At 40.6% G+C, this 18,181-nt stretch overlaps 1 long non-coding RNA gene across 9 annotated transcripts in view; it reads left to right on the top strand.

The window, feature by feature from the left end:
• The window catches only part of LOC141578975 (uncharacterized), a 114,748-nt gene that overhangs the window by 70,389 nt on the left and 26,178 nt on the right, over positions 1–18,181 (top strand). For 7 of the 9 annotated variants that reach the window (XR_012509883.1, XR_012509880.1, XR_012509879.1 and 4 more), the window contains 4 exons: positions 7,313–7,498; positions 8,258–8,465; positions 9,381–9,440; positions 9,967–10,187. This is a non-coding gene — a long non-coding RNA (uncharacterized LOC141578975). The remainder of the gene's footprint in view (positions 1–7,312; positions 7,499–8,257; positions 8,466–9,380; positions 9,441–9,966; positions 10,188–18,181) is intronic. The other 2 variants (XR_012509877.1, XR_012509878.1) reach the window with 2 other exon arrangements.

An 18,181-nucleotide genomic window follows, 5' to 3' on the forward strand; every position in this document is an offset into this window, starting at 1 on the left:
GAGCACGTTGTGGCAATTCTACCCTTGCAGACCTGGCGGGAGTATGTCCGCCTTCCTCACTGATTTCCCCCAACAGCAGGGTCCTCTCCCACCCCCGCATGTGAGGCTGGGAGCTCTCTGAGTAGGCCAGTCAGAGGCCAAGTCCACCAATCAGAAAATGATGAAGTACCTGGAAGTGGTTTTAATAGAAGAAAAGGGTTTCCAGATAGTACAATGGGCTGTTCGATTCCGTTTGGTGAAAAGCTGTCCAGTGTCTGTGGTTGAGGTGCTTCTTTGCTGTTGAAAAGCCTGGATTAGATGAAGGGATTTTAAAAAGCAGAAAGGAGTGATTTCAGGTGGTACGTCCACACCGGTGAGAAGTGATGGATGACCACCTGTGTGAGGCATAGACAGGGTCTTACAAACTTCTTAAAATAACTTTAAAAGCTCTTCCATCTGAGTGCATTTCACATGGGGTCCAGTTCTTCACTGGTCACCCTGAGAGGGCAAATAATTGATGATGGCAGAAAGGACACGGAGGCATCAAAAAGGTCTCAGTCATTTTCCCTTTTTAAAGGATGTGGCAAAGTGTAATATATTTGAGCTGGTTTTTCACTGAACAATTTTTAGTGTTTTCTGGGACTCCCCAATGCCCCAAGGTTCCATGTAGCTGGGTGTCCCCTCAGAGCAGGTCTGTCAGAGCTTGCCCTGGGTTGACGTGGTGTCACGGGGAGCAGGACGGTCAGAGTCCCCGGATCTTCCGAGCTCCGTCTCCTCATCCTCAGTGCCGGGTTTCTCATCCGTGTCTACTTAGGGTTGTTGAGAATCACACGTGATGGTTCAGGTGTGATTTGTGATAGTCTCTGTGATTGGCATATAGTCAATATTTGAAAGAAACACTTTTTTTTTAGTATAATTGTAGCATATAGATTGCAGTGCTTTTTAGTCTGCTTTTTTTTATATAACTTTATTCTTATTTTTAAATATGCACTTATTTTTATTTATTTTTTGGAGGTACTGGGGACTGAATCCAGGACATTGTTCATGCTAAGCAGGTGCTCTACAACTGAGTAATACACACCCTCCTTGTCTGCACTTGAAAATAAATATTTCAATGCACAAAATAGCTCTTAAACACCATCATGGGACCTAGTCACTGTATAGAGAGTTGAACACGTATGCTTTTTCAATAAGAATAAATGTTGTTGAGACATACTTTTCTGAATCTGTTAATGTGCTTAAAAACGATCATAGGTAGTGATAAACACGAATATTTGATCCAGTACTTCTTAGGGTCTGTTTTGCCATCAAGTGAAATTACATTCTACAGAGAAAGCTAATTGGATCTCTTTGATATTTGGATGGTTTAGCAGATGATCAAGGCTTTCAAAAGCTGACAGATTTGTATTTTAAACTAACTACAAAGTTATCTTCTAGAAGTTGGAATTCCTAAACTTGTGAAGTGCCCAGTAATCCAGGGGGTATGTGTCTGTGTCTGTGTGAACGTTTGTGTGTGTGATTTCAGGAATCTAGAAATAAGTTTCATATGGACTTCTGATACCTTTCTCCTACAGTTCAAGGTATAGGCATATATTTACACAAATAAATTGATATTCTTTTGTCATTTTGCATATTGGTGGGAATAAGAGTTTCTCATACTTGTTTCAGAAGGGTTGGGGAGAATGAGCTCAGAAAACGGGAGGAGAAAGAGGGAGGGAGGCACTTCACATTTTGTGCAGGATATGAGAAACAGTAGCTTTTTTTTCTCTTTTCTTCTAAAGCAAACTGGCACTGAATTGTAACCTACTATTACCCAGAATTGCTTTTCTGATCAGATACAAGTGCCTCAGATTTTTCAAGGCAACATGAATGATGAAATGTGTTTTAGCAGTTATCATTAAAAGTAGTTTTATTTTTCAAGTAAAAGGCTATAGCCTGTTCTTCCAGCGGTACATGAAGTCCTCATTGTTCTATGTACATGATCTATGTGCTTAGTTTCTTTGTTTTTTTTTTTTTTTTAAGTGCTTGTTTCATTGTGGTGTGAATGAATGTTTAAAATTTCTGGATTTTGATCTTTAGAACATGCTGATTTATCAGAGCTGTTAAAAACCTGATTGTTCTTTGGTCCTTGTTTGTTGGGGCACCCTATTGATTTCTGTTGTCTGTTAAAGCAGGAAATGCTTCCTCTAGCCTGCAGATCATTAAGTGAATGGTTTGCAGTGTGCCTTTAAAATTATTTGAATACATTGAGCATGTTTGTCCAGTGAATTCTGAGTTAACTCATTCTGTTGACTTTGCTTTGGTTCTGTGGCTTTTGCTCCTCTCCACAAGAATTTGAATTCTCTGTTGCATTTTGTATACGTGTTCTTAACAGGGGAAGAAATTTTGCATTTTTTACAGAGGTGGCTTTTCCTATCCCCTCCGAATGCCTTCTATAATTGATACAATAGTAACCTGTTATTGCAGTGCATAATTCTTTCATAAACTATTTTTTGGCATATTCAGAAACAATGACAAAGAATGATAATAAAAAATATGAAAACCTTCCTTCCTTTGAAGAATAGAAATCAGGTGGTCAGGCTCACGCATGCTTTGTGCCTGACACACTTACTCTCATGTCATTGTGTATCATGATTCGGAGATGGAGTTGCTCCAGGTTTATAGATTTTTGTTTTAACATTTGTGTTGAATTCTTTCTCCAGGCTGATGTTTCCTGTTGGTTTTGTGGAAAGAGTAGAAGGGAAACAAATCCTTTGTTTTGTTTTCAGGAGGCCTGAGTTGATGAGAAAAGGGTTGAGGGTGGGCTGAGGAAAAGAGTGACACTCCATCTCCTCCCGGCTGAAATTGATAAACAAAGAAATCAATTAAGTGTATCGGTATTTGACCAATAGAAGTTAGAGAGCCCAAAATGGCTAGATATGCCCAATGGAAATTACTGAATTCACCTGCAGAATTATCTGCTTTACCAAGTAGAAGCAACTTAGAGCAATCAGAAAAATCAGTAATATGATGAGATATAAAAGGAATATTATACCTTTTATTTCTGAAACTTTTCTACGGTAAGTTGTGTAGAGCTAAAATTAAGTTTCAAGCACCAGGAGTTAAGAGTGTGGGTAGTTCTGTAGGATCGTTATTCACGGATGTACCTAGACCCTGCTAGAGTGGCTGAAGATGGCAGGAAAAGACCCAGAGGCAGGATTTGTCATCTTAGGGTGTCCTCCATAATGGTTCCATGTGGGAGCCCATGATTGGTTTAACAAATTGTAACACACTCCAGCCGCCTGTGAACTTTAAGAAGAAAAATATATGCTTAAAAACTGCTTTACAAGCAAGTGCCTGTACATCCTCACTCCAGTCTCCTTGCATTAAAAAGCAGAGACAATGCTTTGCTTGCATAGTTGAGGTTTTAGATAGCACTCTGCTGGTTGCAAAGCAAGGACCGAGGCCCTCAGCTATAAACGCTGAGCTTGTGTGCTGTTAGATAGTCTATGATCCACAGAACAAGGACCTGGCTGGTCTGGTGGTCTGCTTTGTAATTCACATGTCTAAAAATGTATCTTGTTCCCCTCACCCCATTACTTCCCTAAAGATACACTAATCCTTTGTACTCATTGTGTATTCTACAATCTCTGCTTCATACTGTCTTTCCCGAAGTTCCTATTACTATCACACAATTGTTAATGAATTTTTCCTTTGATTATACACAATAAATAAGGGTGCAATTGAGAGGCTCGTGGAGTTGGCTCCCTACTCCCTCTCGATTTATTGACTTTTTCCACAGAGACTTGAATAATCATTCCATGTCGGTAAGACTTCTGCCAGCCAACCCACAGTTCCAGGTGAGAAGGATGCAGGTTTACCACTCGTACCCGATGGAGAGAGAGGAGAGAATTGAGATATGCTCCCCCATGGTCGCTTCCTGTCCCACGGCCACTGCAGTTCACCTGCAGCCTTCTGGCCTCTGCTCAGAGGGCCTCTGTCCCAGGACTGACTGCAGCCTTTTCTTCCCTTGTCAACATTTCCTGTGCCTTTAAGAAGTTGTTCTCTTCTCTGCAATTCAACCCTGGCAGATGTGATGGTGGTCAGCGTGCTGGTGGGCAGTCCTTTGGGGACTCCCAGGAGCCATGCTGATTCTCCTGAGTCTCTCAATCGGGGTTACAGAACAGTCGAGCACCGAAGGAAGCCCATTCACGTGAGGTCAACAGAGCATTTTATCACTTTCATTTTATTTTTAAATTTTCAGTGGAGAAATTATTTGTAGCAAACTGTTCCAGATATTCGGCCGCCTGCTTTCCTCACCACCATTTCCTTGTTGTCTCTGGTGCTTGTTTTAAGAACCAGGATTCTTCTCTGGTCATTTGTAGCAGCTGGGCTTGCTGAATCCTTGATCTGCATTTGAAGCAGAATGCTTCTTCCTGATGTGAAACTGATTTTCCTATTTCTGAATATTTCGTGTACACTCAGCAACTGTTTCAAGTGAAATGCTCTTGTCCAATTTTGGTTAACTCACATTTGCTGATCTCCTACTTTCATGCTGAGGGCAGTTTCTTCTTCCTCTAATAAAAGTTAGCAATTTGCATTTACTAGGGAAGGTACTGGCCCGAGTTGCTTTTTTTCTTACCAGTTTTAATACAATTCACCCATTTAAATATACAGTCGTTTTTACTCTATACCCAGAATTGTGCATCCCATTTAATCTTAGAATATTTTCATTCCCCCAACAGGAAGCCCCGTATGCATAAGCAGTCATTCCCATCTTCCCCATCCTCCCCCAGCCCCAAGGAGCCACTCTTCTCTCTCTGTGGATTTGCCTGTGCTGGACATTTCATTTAAATCGAGTCACTTCATGTAGGTGGAACCGTCTATTGTGACTGACTTATTTCACACTGAGTAACGTTATCAAAGTTTGTCCACGTTGTGGCCTGGGTCAGTACTCTATGCTTTGCTATTGCAGACTAATATTCCACTGTATGGCTGGGCCCCACTGTTTACCCATTAATCAGGTGATAGGCAATTGGGTTGTTTCTGCTTTTTGGCTGTGATGAGTAGTGTCGCCATGAATATTCCTGTAGGAGTTTTTATGTGGACATTTGTTTTCAGTTCTCTTACGTTTGTGCCCAGACAGCAGAGTTGCTGGGTCATTCAGAAACCAAATGTTCAACTCTCTGAGGACCTGCCAGGCTGTTTTCCAAAGTGGCCACGCTGTGTTACGTCCTCACCAGCAAGGGCTGCGCGCTCCGCTTCCTCTGTGTCCTTATTAGTGCTTGTTACTCTTTTTTTTATTATAACCTATTGTTGTGAGTGTGAAGCGGTTTCTCCTAGTGGGTTTGACTTGATTTCCCTTACAGCTAATCATATTGAACATCGTTTCATTGTGCTTATTGGCCATTTGTATATTTTCCTTGAAAAATACCATTTCAGATCCTTTATTCACCTTTTAATTGAGTTGCCTTTTTATTGTTGAGTTGTAGGAGGTACTTGTTTTTTTTTATAGATACAAATTCCTTATCAGATAAATGATTTGAAAAAAATTTCTTCTGTGTGTTGTTTTTTTCACTTTCTGGATGGTGCCCTTTGAAGCAAAGTTTTAAATTTTGATGAACTCCAATTTATCTCTGTTTTCTTTGTTCCTTGTGCTTTTGGGGTATTATTTAAAATCTGAGGTATTTTATTTAAAATTTTATATTTAAAATAACTTAATTCGTAGGACCGTTCTAGGAGATGGGTGCGGTTGTTGTCCCCAGTGTATGGATAGAAGACTGAGATGCAGAAAATTTCTCTGAAATATCAGTTTCACAGCTACCCAGTGCTGTGGGAGTTCAGGCACTCATGTTCGTCCCAAACATCTGTGATCCTCACCACCATGCTCCACTACTGCCTGGAATCGTTAATGAAAACGTCTTTCCTTTTTTGATTCCTTGTTTGTTTTCTCATTGGGGACCTCATCTCCTCATTTTCCTTTCGGATATCAGTATAGATTTATTTTAGGTCTCATGTAGGCAGAAGCATTTCTATCAGTTAACTTCTTTATTACTCACTCTCCAGTGATGATTGTTGCTAGTTGACCTAATCAAGTCATGCTTAAGTCTTTCCTTCTCATGACACTAAAAACAATCATGACTTACAGAATGCTAAAAGCAGAAAGTACTTGATTGATTTTATTTTGCTACCCAATCAAACCAATCAAATAAAAACCCGCTGTTGACACAGATTATAAGCCCTCCAGGTTAGGGTCACTGTCTTCCTTGTGTTTCATTTATTTGGTCACAGTGTCTGGATAGTGCCTTGCTGTTCAGCAGTTTTGTTAGGAAACGGTGCTCGTGAATCATTGTAAGGACAGAATTTTGACAACAGACTGTGTTGTTCATTTCACAAGGGAAAAGATAATATAGAAATACTGCTCAGATCTATTTGAAAATTAAGCTTGGAATTTTGAGAACAATTCAAGAAACCATACAAAGATTTTTCACTAATTTTAGATCTATCTTAAACACATTATGGTTACATAGCAGAGTAACTTATCAAGTAGATTTGTCAAGAGGAGTGTATTATTGATTTTTTGTTTTAGTTGAAATATTCTATGTGGGATAAAGTAATCAGTGCCTATAAATGAACAAATATGTTTGTATTTCTATGCAACATGGGAGCAGACTACATATGTTTCAATATAATATATATGACTGTGTGTTTTAATCTGTCTGTCAGTGTTTTTATAGTTTTTCAGCAATGTTGTAACATTAGAATTCTAAGAAATTCACTCCCGATACTACTGCAGTTTGTACTGTGTATCCTGTCTTATGTATGGGATTCCACTGTCCCCTAAGTGAGGAATTTCCTCTCCTATTGAGTTAGAAGCAGATTTAAAGGAACTGTGATTTCTAGGCCTTTGCTCTCCATGTGTTTGCACTTGGGTGTCAATCACAATTTTCCCTTTCTTGAGTTTTCATTGTTCAATTAGAATTATTGAAAATAACTATTAATATGTTTCACTAGTCTCCCTAGAAACTTGATGTTTTGTGCTTTTCAGTTTTCAATTTATGAAAATTATAAATGCACACTTGTTTTTAAGTAGTCCTTTTTCACTAGATAATTGTTTACCTCTTTATAGTTAAAATAATTTTTTTCCTAATGAATGAATCACTGTGCATGTTTTACAAGATATCTTACTTTTTATTTTTCTTATTCTAACAGGTATATTCATTGTACAGAATTTTGAAAATAAGGATAAACCCAGTAATAACTTAAAAATGGCCTCTAATCTCACCTGGAGATACAGTTGTAAGGTTTGAAATTGAGAATTACAAGTCCTCTCATGTTTTTCTTCTTTTTCAAGTACGTTTTGGTTACTGAGTCCCTCAAATTCCCATATGAATAGTAGCAGCAGCTAGTCAGTTACTGCAGAGGAGCCCGCTGGGATTGTGATCGAGACCACGTTGAGTATACAGATCGCTCTGCGGAGCACTGCCATCCCAAGAGCGCTGTCATCTGATCCAGGAATGTGCGTGGTGTGTCTGTCCAGGTATTTAGGTCTTCTTTAATTTTTTTCAACCATGCGTAGAGTTTACATAGTATTATTTTACCTTATTTTTTTGCCTTTATACTGAGTACAATTGTGCAAGGTACTAGGATCAGAATTGTATTATAGCCCCGCCACTTGCTGCCACCATGGACGCTGCACTCTTGCTTTGCCCTGTGTAAAATCTTGCACAAAATAGGACCTAAGTAACTCTCTCTTGAATGAATGATTATATGATTGATGGATGATGCTGGAGAGTCCTTGTGATGATGTCTTTTTCCCAGACTTTCCCCTCTTCTTAACTATGCCTTTTCTCTTCCTTTCCTCCAACCTGGGTTTCAGCCTACCTGTGGCATTGATTTTCCCTGAGTGTGGACTCTTCCTTTCACTAGTTCACGATAATGTTTCATGCGGGCTATGAAAACTTGCTAGATGTCAAGAAATAGCAAATTCACTGCATGCTAGTATTTTTAGTCTGTGGTATTATATTATCCATTGAAATTAAATCAGGCTGACCCCCTGAGCCCTCCCCTGATCTCTTTTCTCCTTCCTACGGGTGATACTTCTCTGGTTGCTGTCTGTGCCCTTCCCCCAGGCTTGGTTTTGGAGTTGAGTAAGTCACCATCAGTGGAGCTCTCTCTTTAAAAATGAAGAGAACATTTGCTCCTTCTTCCTGGTTGGGGACTGGATGAGATGTGGTAACAGATAAAGAATGGAGCCCCATCTCATTCTGACCCTCGCTCTTTCCGTTCCTTTCTCCAGGGGAAAAGAGTACAATTCAAAAATATAAAGATTGTGAGCTAATGAGATAGACAAGACAACCGAACATTTGTTAAATATCCTTTCATGCCGGAAACAAATGTATTATACACACAAAAAGCACACAAATCACGGTAGTACTGCGGTTACAAACGTGGGTCCGAGTTCGAGTCCTGCTCTGGAGTGACCAGTCCTGTGAGATGGAGAACTGGTAGGTCGGCTTAGCCTCTCCTGGACTTGTTTTCTGTCCTGCAGAGATGGGGCTCGCTAGGCGTCCCTCTCCCGTAGAGGTGCTGTGGGGAGTAAATGGCACTCGTGGGCAGCCCGAGCACAGCTGCTCATTCCTCGTAAGGGCAGGATAGCATCGCTTTTGCGGTGACAACTTTATGACCGTCCCGTGTAGACTCTTAGTGCTCCGAAGGGATGCCTTGTGGTTTGGAGATGGGATTCTCACTTCTGTAAATACCCAAGGATTTTGTTATTGGGCCGTGCTGATTTGAATCTATTCTTTAGAAAGTACATATTGTAGATATATTTTTCAAGCATGCATGCTTTTTTCTTTTATTATTTATAGTTCTACCCTCTCATCTCTTGGTGTGACTTTTCATGGAATCCAGGAAACAGTCCTAAGCCACCTGCCTCTTCACACTTCTCCGTGGTGGTTTTCTTCCCTGACTAGAAGAGGGTTCTGCATAGGAAATTTTCTTTGTTCCCCTTTTCTTGGAGTCACTCTGTCTCCCCAACTCTCACCTGTCCATCTGTCCATTTCTCTACCCACTGATTCTTCTGACATGTTCCAAAAAGCATTTCAGGCAGCTTACAGAAGAACAGATACCAAATAAACAGGTGAGGAAATGGGGCCAAGTTCAGACAGTGAGGCTAGGAGGCGAGCCTGTGTGGGAGATGCAGGAGTGAGACACACGCCTCAGCCCTGTGACTTATAAGATCGACAACAACAGTGTGCCTGAGGCTCCCAGCAGACACAGGGAAACAGGGTTTGTGGGAGATGCTCACTGGCTGTGAAATAAGTGGCTTAGGAGATGCCCAGCCTTTCCAGCTACTAAGGCTTAGGAGAATATTTTGAGTTTCTTCCAAAATCAGAGTATTGCATCTTTTCTTTTTTCAGAGATCTATGTATAGTTTTTTACATTCTATACCTGGAAATTTCTCCAAAACTGCTTCCCACGTGAGTCCCATGGCTCGGGAATGGGGTGGTTCTGCTCATTGACGGGGGTTGGCCAGAAACAGAAAATGACAGCCTCAAAGGAGCCTGGGATTTGTCAGTTATGTTTTGTCAGTGCTGTAGATTTCAGAAAACGCTTTCACCGTTTCTCTCCATCTGAGGTGGCAGCGTGCCCTCTTAGCAGCATCAGGAGCTCAGGACCGCGGGATGGTGGGGGCTGACTGCACTGCTATCAAGACAGCTGTGCCAGTCACTGCAGGCGTGGTGATTTTACATAGTGCATTTCATGTTCTTTAATAGGTTTCAACAGGGAGTTAATTAACTGAGTTAACATTTAAAAAATATGATGCTTTGTTGAAAAGACAGTTATAGGCAGAATATAAGTTGTGAACACTTTAAAAACGGTTTCATTACTGAAATTTTAGTAGGGAAGATTTAGTTTATCTTATTTACACCTCTCTTCAAAAGTAACAAAGAAACAAGACAGAAAAAGCAGAGGATGATTTCTGTTCTTCCTCTCGGCTTGCAGGTGCCCTCACCTCCAGTGGCATCCATCCAGACACCAGCACTGACACTGGCCGTGCTCAGAACTGCCTCAGCCCTGAAGACACAACTGACAAATAGAAGGGGGCCACGCCCTGTGACAGCAGGTGCTCTCACTTTGTGGGTCCTTATGTAACTGCGCAGTGTTATTCAGGATCGCCCGTTCTACACTGTGTGACGCTGCTGCCGTGTCTCCTAGTTATTTCTGTAAGTACTCGTGTATTTTTTTCAATGTGTGGTACTAGACATCTAAAAATGCTTTTTTCAGATGAAAAATAATGTGTATTTAATATAATAAGTCTTAAAAAAAGGGACAAAAGGGTCTATCCTGGTCCCACTACTCAGAGATAATAATTAACACTTTAACATCTATTTTCTGTTCTTTTCATCAGTGTGTATTACGTCTGTCATAAAAACGAGCGAGCACTCTGTGCCTGTTTACTTTGTGGAGACCTCCATTTTTCATTCGGCTTATTACACTTTTTTCTACAGTATTCTCTCTCCCCTGGCATGATTTTTAATGACCAGTATAGCATTCTGTCTTGTGGAGGCAACGTCCATTTTACTTCGGACTTAAATAACCTTTTAAATTCCAAGTATATTTAACTGAAATACTGAAAAGAGAACTGTGGTGGTACCGAAAGGCCCCTACATCCCTTCCCCTTTTTTTCCTGAGAGTAAAAACTGCTGACAATGTGGTGTATATATTTCATGACCTTTATGCCTGTCATATATATATACACATACATACATACATGTATATGAGAAATCTATGTATATGTGTGTGTATATATGCTTTATTGAAAAATAAGGCCATACTATATGTTTTGTGCAGCTCGGTTTATTCACTGAGGTGTATATCATAGACGTCCTCCCACTCCAGACTCACCCGGTCCTTTCAGATAGAGTAGAGGGGTCTCCTGATGTGCAGTAGATTTGGTCTCTTGTGTAAGGACACCTTTGGTGGGAGAGTACTGTGGACAAGGCCTTGGACCACGCCAAAACGCCTGCCCCTTAGTGCCCACAGTTCGCCTTCATTTACCGCATCATTGTCTTGATGGTGGATACTTAAGTTTTCTCCATTTTCCACTGTCAGAAAGGGTGTTTGACTGGCGTCCTTCTTGTACAAACATTCCTGTGATCTTGTATGAGTATTCCTTTAGTTAAGGTTTCTGGAAATTTAGTCCCTGGATGTGACAATTACATACATCACAGGCTCCTTTCAAGTGACTCTAGAAATTCCTTCTCCTGCGGGGAATGAAAAGATGTAGAATAACTTATGTAACCAATTCTCTATCGCTGGATATGATTTCACTTCAGCTTTTCTTCCCACCATTGTAAACAGTGCTGTGTAAATGCTCTGATGAGTACATCTTTTTGAACTGATTTTTTTTCTAAACGAAACTATTCCTAAAATGGAGTTCAGTCTGTGTGTACACACATTTTTCAGAGTTTACATATCCATTGACACGTCATCCTCCAAAAAGATCGCTCAGTTTGTTCTCTCAAAGATGGACACTACCTAGAATATTTTTTAAAAACATTTGCCAATATGATGAGCAAAATTGCTTTTTCATTGTTTTAGTTTGCACTTGATGACCAGTGAGGTATTGAGCATTTTTCACTCATTAGCCATCTGACTTTTAAAAGGTGAATGATCCCTTTTGTCTTTTGCACACATTTAAGTGAGGGAGCTTCTTGTTGCTTTGTGACAGCTCTTTGTATGTTATGAACATTAACCCCTTGTCTTCATTAACATGTATCACAGAGCTTTTTCTTGTCATTTCTTGCCTTTCATTTTGTTCAGTAGGTTTATTTTTGTTGTGGCCGAAAATAATCTTAAGACAGTAAATGTCTTCTTTTTGGGTTTTATCCTTGATAGTATTCTTAGAAATATTTTCTTATAATGGTATATATCTCCTCTGTAGGATTTTTTAATCTCTATGATGGAGATGATAATACTACTTTTTATAGTGAGGAGAAGTTGAATTACTATAAGCAAAGATTTGTATTTGCTGTTATTAGTACTTTCTAATATTTACATCACTATCTGTAATTTTTCTTGTGGTTATTATGACTGGAATAGAATTTGTTTTTTCCAGGAGATTCTCTGATTGTCCCAAGACAATTATTGAATTCATACTTTGCTCTTTGATTTGAAATCCCAACTGTACAAAATATTTATGTACACTAGAGTCTCTTTTTGAGCTCATGGTTTATTTCTGTCAGTCTTACTTTCTTACTCCAGTGCTATATCTTACATATTGTAAAAATTTATTTAATATCTGACAGTGCGATTTTTTTTATTCTTTTTTCCATCCCCAATTTTCTTGTCTAGTATTATGAGTTTATTATTCCTGAAGAGTTCCAAAATAATTTGTTCAAGTTAAAAAAAAACAGATAAGAGCTGTCATGGGAATTTTTAGTAAGTTTTGAATTATTCTTAGGAGAACGTTCATCTTTACAAAACTGCTTTCCTCCATACAATATGTTGATGTCTCTGCATTCACACTTCTTACTTTACCCCTCAGTACAGTCCTGTGTTTCTCCATGTACAACATGGGCATTGTTTTTGAGTTTATTCCAGATTATTGTTGAAGTTTTTGTTAATTTTGTAAGTGAGAATTTTTTGCTATTATATTTTTTAACTGTTAAAACTGACACCTAGGAAGGCAGATTCAATTTGTAAATACTCACTTTGTAACTTGTCATTAAAAATTGTAAGTATTAAGTACTTGTTACAGAATAGTTTCTTTTCTGTTTCTAAAAATTTGTTTCCAAGATTCTCAAAATGGTCATAGCTAAGTAGTATAGGTGGGGAGACAGATGGAGAGAGGTAGTGTGGCTCATGTACAAACTGTGAGCACTTTCATGGCTGCCTGTATGCTGGAAAAACCGCTGAAGGGCCCAGGTAAGAACAGGGGTGGCTTTGTACTCACTTGAAAGCCAGCTTTCCTGCCTGTATGGAGAAGCCTGGTGAGTGAGGCAGATATATGATCAAGGTCGAATGGAGGTTATTGGCTGCACAGAGCACTGTGTCTATGAGAACAGGATACCATCGCCATGGGAAATGCTTGGTGCCAGGAACAATGCAGGGAGCTGAGAAGCCTGTCTGTTAAGGATTTTCCAGCCCTGGGAGTGGGAAGATCAGACTCTCCATTCAGATCTGAGTTTGAATTCATCCTCTTTAGTTTACTGGTCCTCTGACTTTTCTCAAGTTATACATCCTCTTTGAACTCCTGTTTTCTTGTCTCTCAAAACAGGAGAATTACGGCCTGCTGCTAGAGTGTTTGATCAGGGTAAATAATTTGTGTCTATAAGATGCCATGTACAGTCACAATCTCAGTGAGAAATGGGCTGTCGCCTCTTCTTCTGCAACTCAGTGCTTGATGAGACATGGGGGAAAGCCAGTCCCTAATTTGTGTGTGATGCAAGTAGGAACAAAATTAAAGTCTTGCCTTTCCCTAGTAGTATTCTTACTCCTTTGCTTCATTTACTTCTTTCCTCCTTTCCTTTCCCCTTTCCCCTCCTCCATCAAAAGATCCTGGGACTCTCTCAGAACACTAGATTCAAGTTACTTTAAAGGTTGGCTCATCCTCATGAAATGACAGTAACATAAAAAAAATCTGTACACATCCCAGAATGCATTGTATTTGATTTACACACACACACGCGTGCACAAAAACACACACACAATCAGGCTACCTCCCACTTGCAGAGGGTGAAGGAACACTTTTTCTGAGTTTTCATTCACTGAGCGTGAGAACAAAGTCTCTTACGCAGACTTTCACCAGCCTTCGTGCATGGTGTTTTTAATTGGATTTCTGCTTTTTGGCCATAGATATAGTATCCTAATAGAAGAGAGAAAGTGAAGACATAGACATTCTGCTGAGATATTGGTGTCATCATATTTGAGTTGGAAAGGGCTTAAGACAGCATAGAGTCATAACTTTTTATGGGTGAGAATCCATGATGGTGTAACTTGGACAAGAACCTGGGTCTTCTGCCATCTTGTCCATGTGGGTGAAAAGGCAACTGGGTGGGGGATGGCAGGGATCTTTCTTGCTTGAGTTCCATGGTCTTGCTAGTTTTCATTGCTCAGCTGCCTTTAGTTTATGTCCATGAGGCCTCTCATGGGAAGGTCACTCTGTCCTGATAGATTGTTTCTTATCAGCAAAAAGCTCTGGACCCACTCATATTTCCCAGAGTTTTCTGCTGACCTGCTGACACTTTATATAAATGAGACCAAGAAACTACTGAATATAAAATCCTTATTGTTATCGTTTGCCCTCGAGTTCCATAGGAATGGGGTGCTGTCTCAGGCTGTCTAAAGCTAGATCTGAACAAAGATAGGGTGATAGGCTGTGCTGCTGGACCTCCACAGTCGAAGGGGATTTCCACCTTAGTTTTTAGAATCAGGCAGATGAGTTCAAATATTGCCTTTACCAGTAATTATCTTTGTGACTTGGGGGAGAAACTGTACTTTTTTGTGTCCAATTTTCTTTGTTTGTAAATAAGTTCAGTATTTATTTTAAGGTTTCAGTTTTAGAATTGAATGAGCTAATTCCCTCATTTATACCTAAAATAGTGATCGCGTGGTTCTATGCTGGTGCTTTGGAGGTTGATTACTATGGGACTCGGCAGTGAGAATGGGGGTGGTGGACCCCTGGATAATAGAGCTTATATTCCAGGATATGCTTGTAAAAGACTGGATGTGCAGTGGATTTTTAGTAAATATCCACTCCTTTCCTACTCTGCTTTGATTGTGTATATATCTTTATACTAATATATGAACAATTTTTATTGCAATTTAAATATCTTTGTAGTATTTACAATATGTAGCTATAAAAAACACGTGAAATAAAATGATTTGACTTTTATTTTCTTTTCAATAAGCAAAACAAAATAAAATAGAAAACAACAAAGTTTTGAAGGAGTAGAAATAATTTTATTTCCATGGAATCAATTCCGAATAATAGGTTTTTTGGTCGTGTTCTTAAACAGCATGTAAAATTGATTGGTTGTGACATACTGGAAATGAGGAAACAGTGGAGACATACTACCTCTAATGCAGTCATTTATTTACCAAGTCCAAACTCGTTCTGCTTGCTGCATGACAGGCCAATAAATCAGGAGATGAGCTTTTGGAGTAAGGAGTAGTGACTTTATTTGAAAAGCTGGCAGACTCAGAAGATGGCATACTGATATCCAGGAGAACTCTCTTCCCCAAGTCAGAATTCAGTCTCCTTTTATACTAAAAAGTGGTGGGGGTGTGGTTGGTTGTTGCAAACTTCTTGCTGTACGAATTGATTTCCTTGGAATCCTTTGTTCTTGCAGGTGTCCATGTGGGTCAAATCATGGCGCCCCTGTAAAACCTCAAAAAAAACAAAGTTTATTTTTATTTTGCAACTTGCCATCTCTACATAAGTGTAGAAGAGCTAACATCCTTAAAGATCAGAGCCCGCAGAATAGGCCCTCCTGGATATTTCAGGCTAAAGGCAACTTTCTTTTACAAAAGGTGCAGAGATAACAAGTCTTAGCCTAGAAAACAGGGTACAGGTTTAAAGCCAAATGAACACATCTAACATGGAGTCAAATTTGTTCTTTTCTATTACAATTTCTTTTTCCACCTCATAGATAATTTTAGTAAGAAACATGAGCAATTTTTTTACTTTTGCTTCTTAATAACGGATAAGTGGCCCAACTACAGTTTTGTGAACAGGGATGCTGTGCGGGCATAGGGGTCACAGCAAACTCTTGTTGGGGGTGGTCGACCCTGCAACATGTCTGATGCCCTGTGAGTGTTGGTGAGGGTCCCCCTAACCAGGGGCTCTCTTCAGGAACCACCATGTGGGTATTGACCTCTGGAGACTTCTTTTTCAGCTGTAGGAAATTTTTTTAGATGCTGTGATGAAAAAATCACTACAGCTGGGGATAATCAGGGAATAAAGGAAGGGGAAAAGGGCTTGGAGTAGTGTAGAAGAGGACAGAAGATCAGGGAGCCTGGGGGCTTGGGGGCAGGGCCACGGGAGAGAGAGTAGCAGAGGTGGGGAGGGGCCCAGCTCCAGAACCAGCTCCTGCACCTTTCCCTGCACCCAAGCCTCACAGCTTTTAATTGGGCCCAAGACTCTTTCCTGTCTGGATGTCACCCTGGGCAGAACGTTGAGAATCGAAGGTAAGGGGTGGGCAGCACTCACCTAGGGGGTCACTGAGGACTTTGGTCAAGTCCACAGTGCCTTTTCTAGTCATGTGTCTTCACTTGTCCTTTATCTCAGGATCTGAGAAGCAGGAGCAGGGAAATCAGGGAGAGATCCAGGAAGACATTTGACTCTGTTAAGAGACGACAGTCACAGCGACACGGGGAGCGAGGACACTTGCAGCAAAGTAAAATGACTTCACAAATATTGCATCAGAGCTGCAGGTGTGAGAGAGCCTAAGCCTGTCTCAGAGTGCAGGGGACAAGAGGAAAGGAATGGTAAAATTAACACTGACAATTGAAATTTTGTTAAATAGCCTGCTAATATTAATTGTATCAAATGAATGTATGCAGGTGTATTTCTATGATCATTTATAGGTACACACAACCCCACCAGCCCCTCTTTCTCCCATCGGGGATGGGTTTTCTCAAGCACAGTGCCCCTCCTGGTTGAGTGGGCCACCCTGCGGGTCCTCGCCTGGGGCCAGGCTGCTGCAGGGCACTGAGTCCCCGAGGCACGGCCTGGGAGACATGACAGGAACATCTCTGCTCATAACTGAGAGCCTCCGTTTCCCCCTGCAGTGTAAGAATGCCGGTGACTCAGTTAGAAGCATGCATCCAACCCGTCCTTCCGTGTCATCACCATCTAGAATCGGTGCCTGAATCTTCTGAATTTCTCCAGAATGTGGTTTAAAATCACCTTCGACAATTGAGTGTGTGTCCTCTTACAAGTGGAGGAATTGCTGCCATTTCCCTGGAACTTACTCACCACTAGTCCATCTGATTTTTCTGTGCTAGGATTCAGTATGGCCTGCTAAAAATTCTGCAGTCAGATCTTGAAACACTGATGAAGAGGATTATTTATTTTATTTCTTTATATGATAGTGTTTTACTTTCAAAATTCAGAGTTTTCGGTTCTTTCAAAAATTTTTTGGGGGGTTGGAGAATCAACGTTTCTCTTACCATCTTTGTGACTTGTTGCTATATGCCTCTCACCTGTCTTCTGTCACTTGTGAGGCAGTTCCATTTGTGACCCTGTCCGGTTTGTTCATGTTATAAAATATAAAGTCTGTAAAAGTACAGTCCCTTTTACTCCGAAGACATTCCAGAAGTACTACTTAAATCTGGGTGTGGTTTTTAGAAGACAGAATCATTAGAACATGTACTTGCAGGTTGCTAGTGCAAAATCCCCAAATCAATAGTCTAGCTCAACATCTAAAATCTTTCTAATCTACCTTGGATTTGTATGGATAAGTGAAGCAGTTTGCTAAGAAATCAAGACCAGGTTTAGAATACAGGCTGGTGTAGCTCAGCAGGTCCTCCCATGCTGATGCTCTGCCAGAGGGTGGGGCCAAGGGGAGAGGGCGTGTCCTGCCCTTCCTGAGCTGACAGTTTGACGGCAAAGACCTTCACCAGGTGAAGAACTGGGAGTTTCTTCTAAGAAGAGTGGGTTTGAAAAGAGTCCTAAAAGCGCGGGAGTGACACAATCCCATTTGTCTCAAGTAGGGGAGAGCGGCTTTAGGGCCACTTGGGAGACTCGTGAGTCCAGGAGTGCAGTGTTGGTGGCTTCCACTTGAGCGGTGAGACGGTTAGTGTGTTAAAGCGAACAGATTGAAGACATGTTTCGATGGTAAATAAGAAAGGATGAATGCTGTCTGTGAAGTTAGAATGGAGTAAGGCCCAGGTTTCTGGGTGGATTAATGAGGTAAATGATAGTCCTGCTGTGCTGTGATGAGGGAAACCTGCAGAGGGAATTCTGGGGAAAATCTGATGAGTTCAGCTGTGGGTAAATGAAAGGCTGTTAGATGTGTGGACTGGGAGCTCTGGTGAGATCCAGTAGTGAGTAGGGGGAGGGGAGAGAGTCTTTCAAATCATTTTGTCTTGTGAACATACAAATAAGGATGAGCAGTGACACACTTAACACCTCTATATTTTGGATTTAAAACCCAGTAACATTTTGCATTATTGACTGCAGAGGTTCTTAATTTTTTTAAGAGAAATAAAA

This window comes from Camelus bactrianus, chromosome 1 (genome assembly GCF_048773025.1).
Source record: "Camelus bactrianus isolate YW-2024 breed Bactrian camel chromosome 1, ASM4877302v1, whole genome shotgun sequence".
Lineage (NCBI taxonomy): Eukaryota > Metazoa > Chordata > Mammalia > Artiodactyla > Camelidae > Camelus > Camelus bactrianus.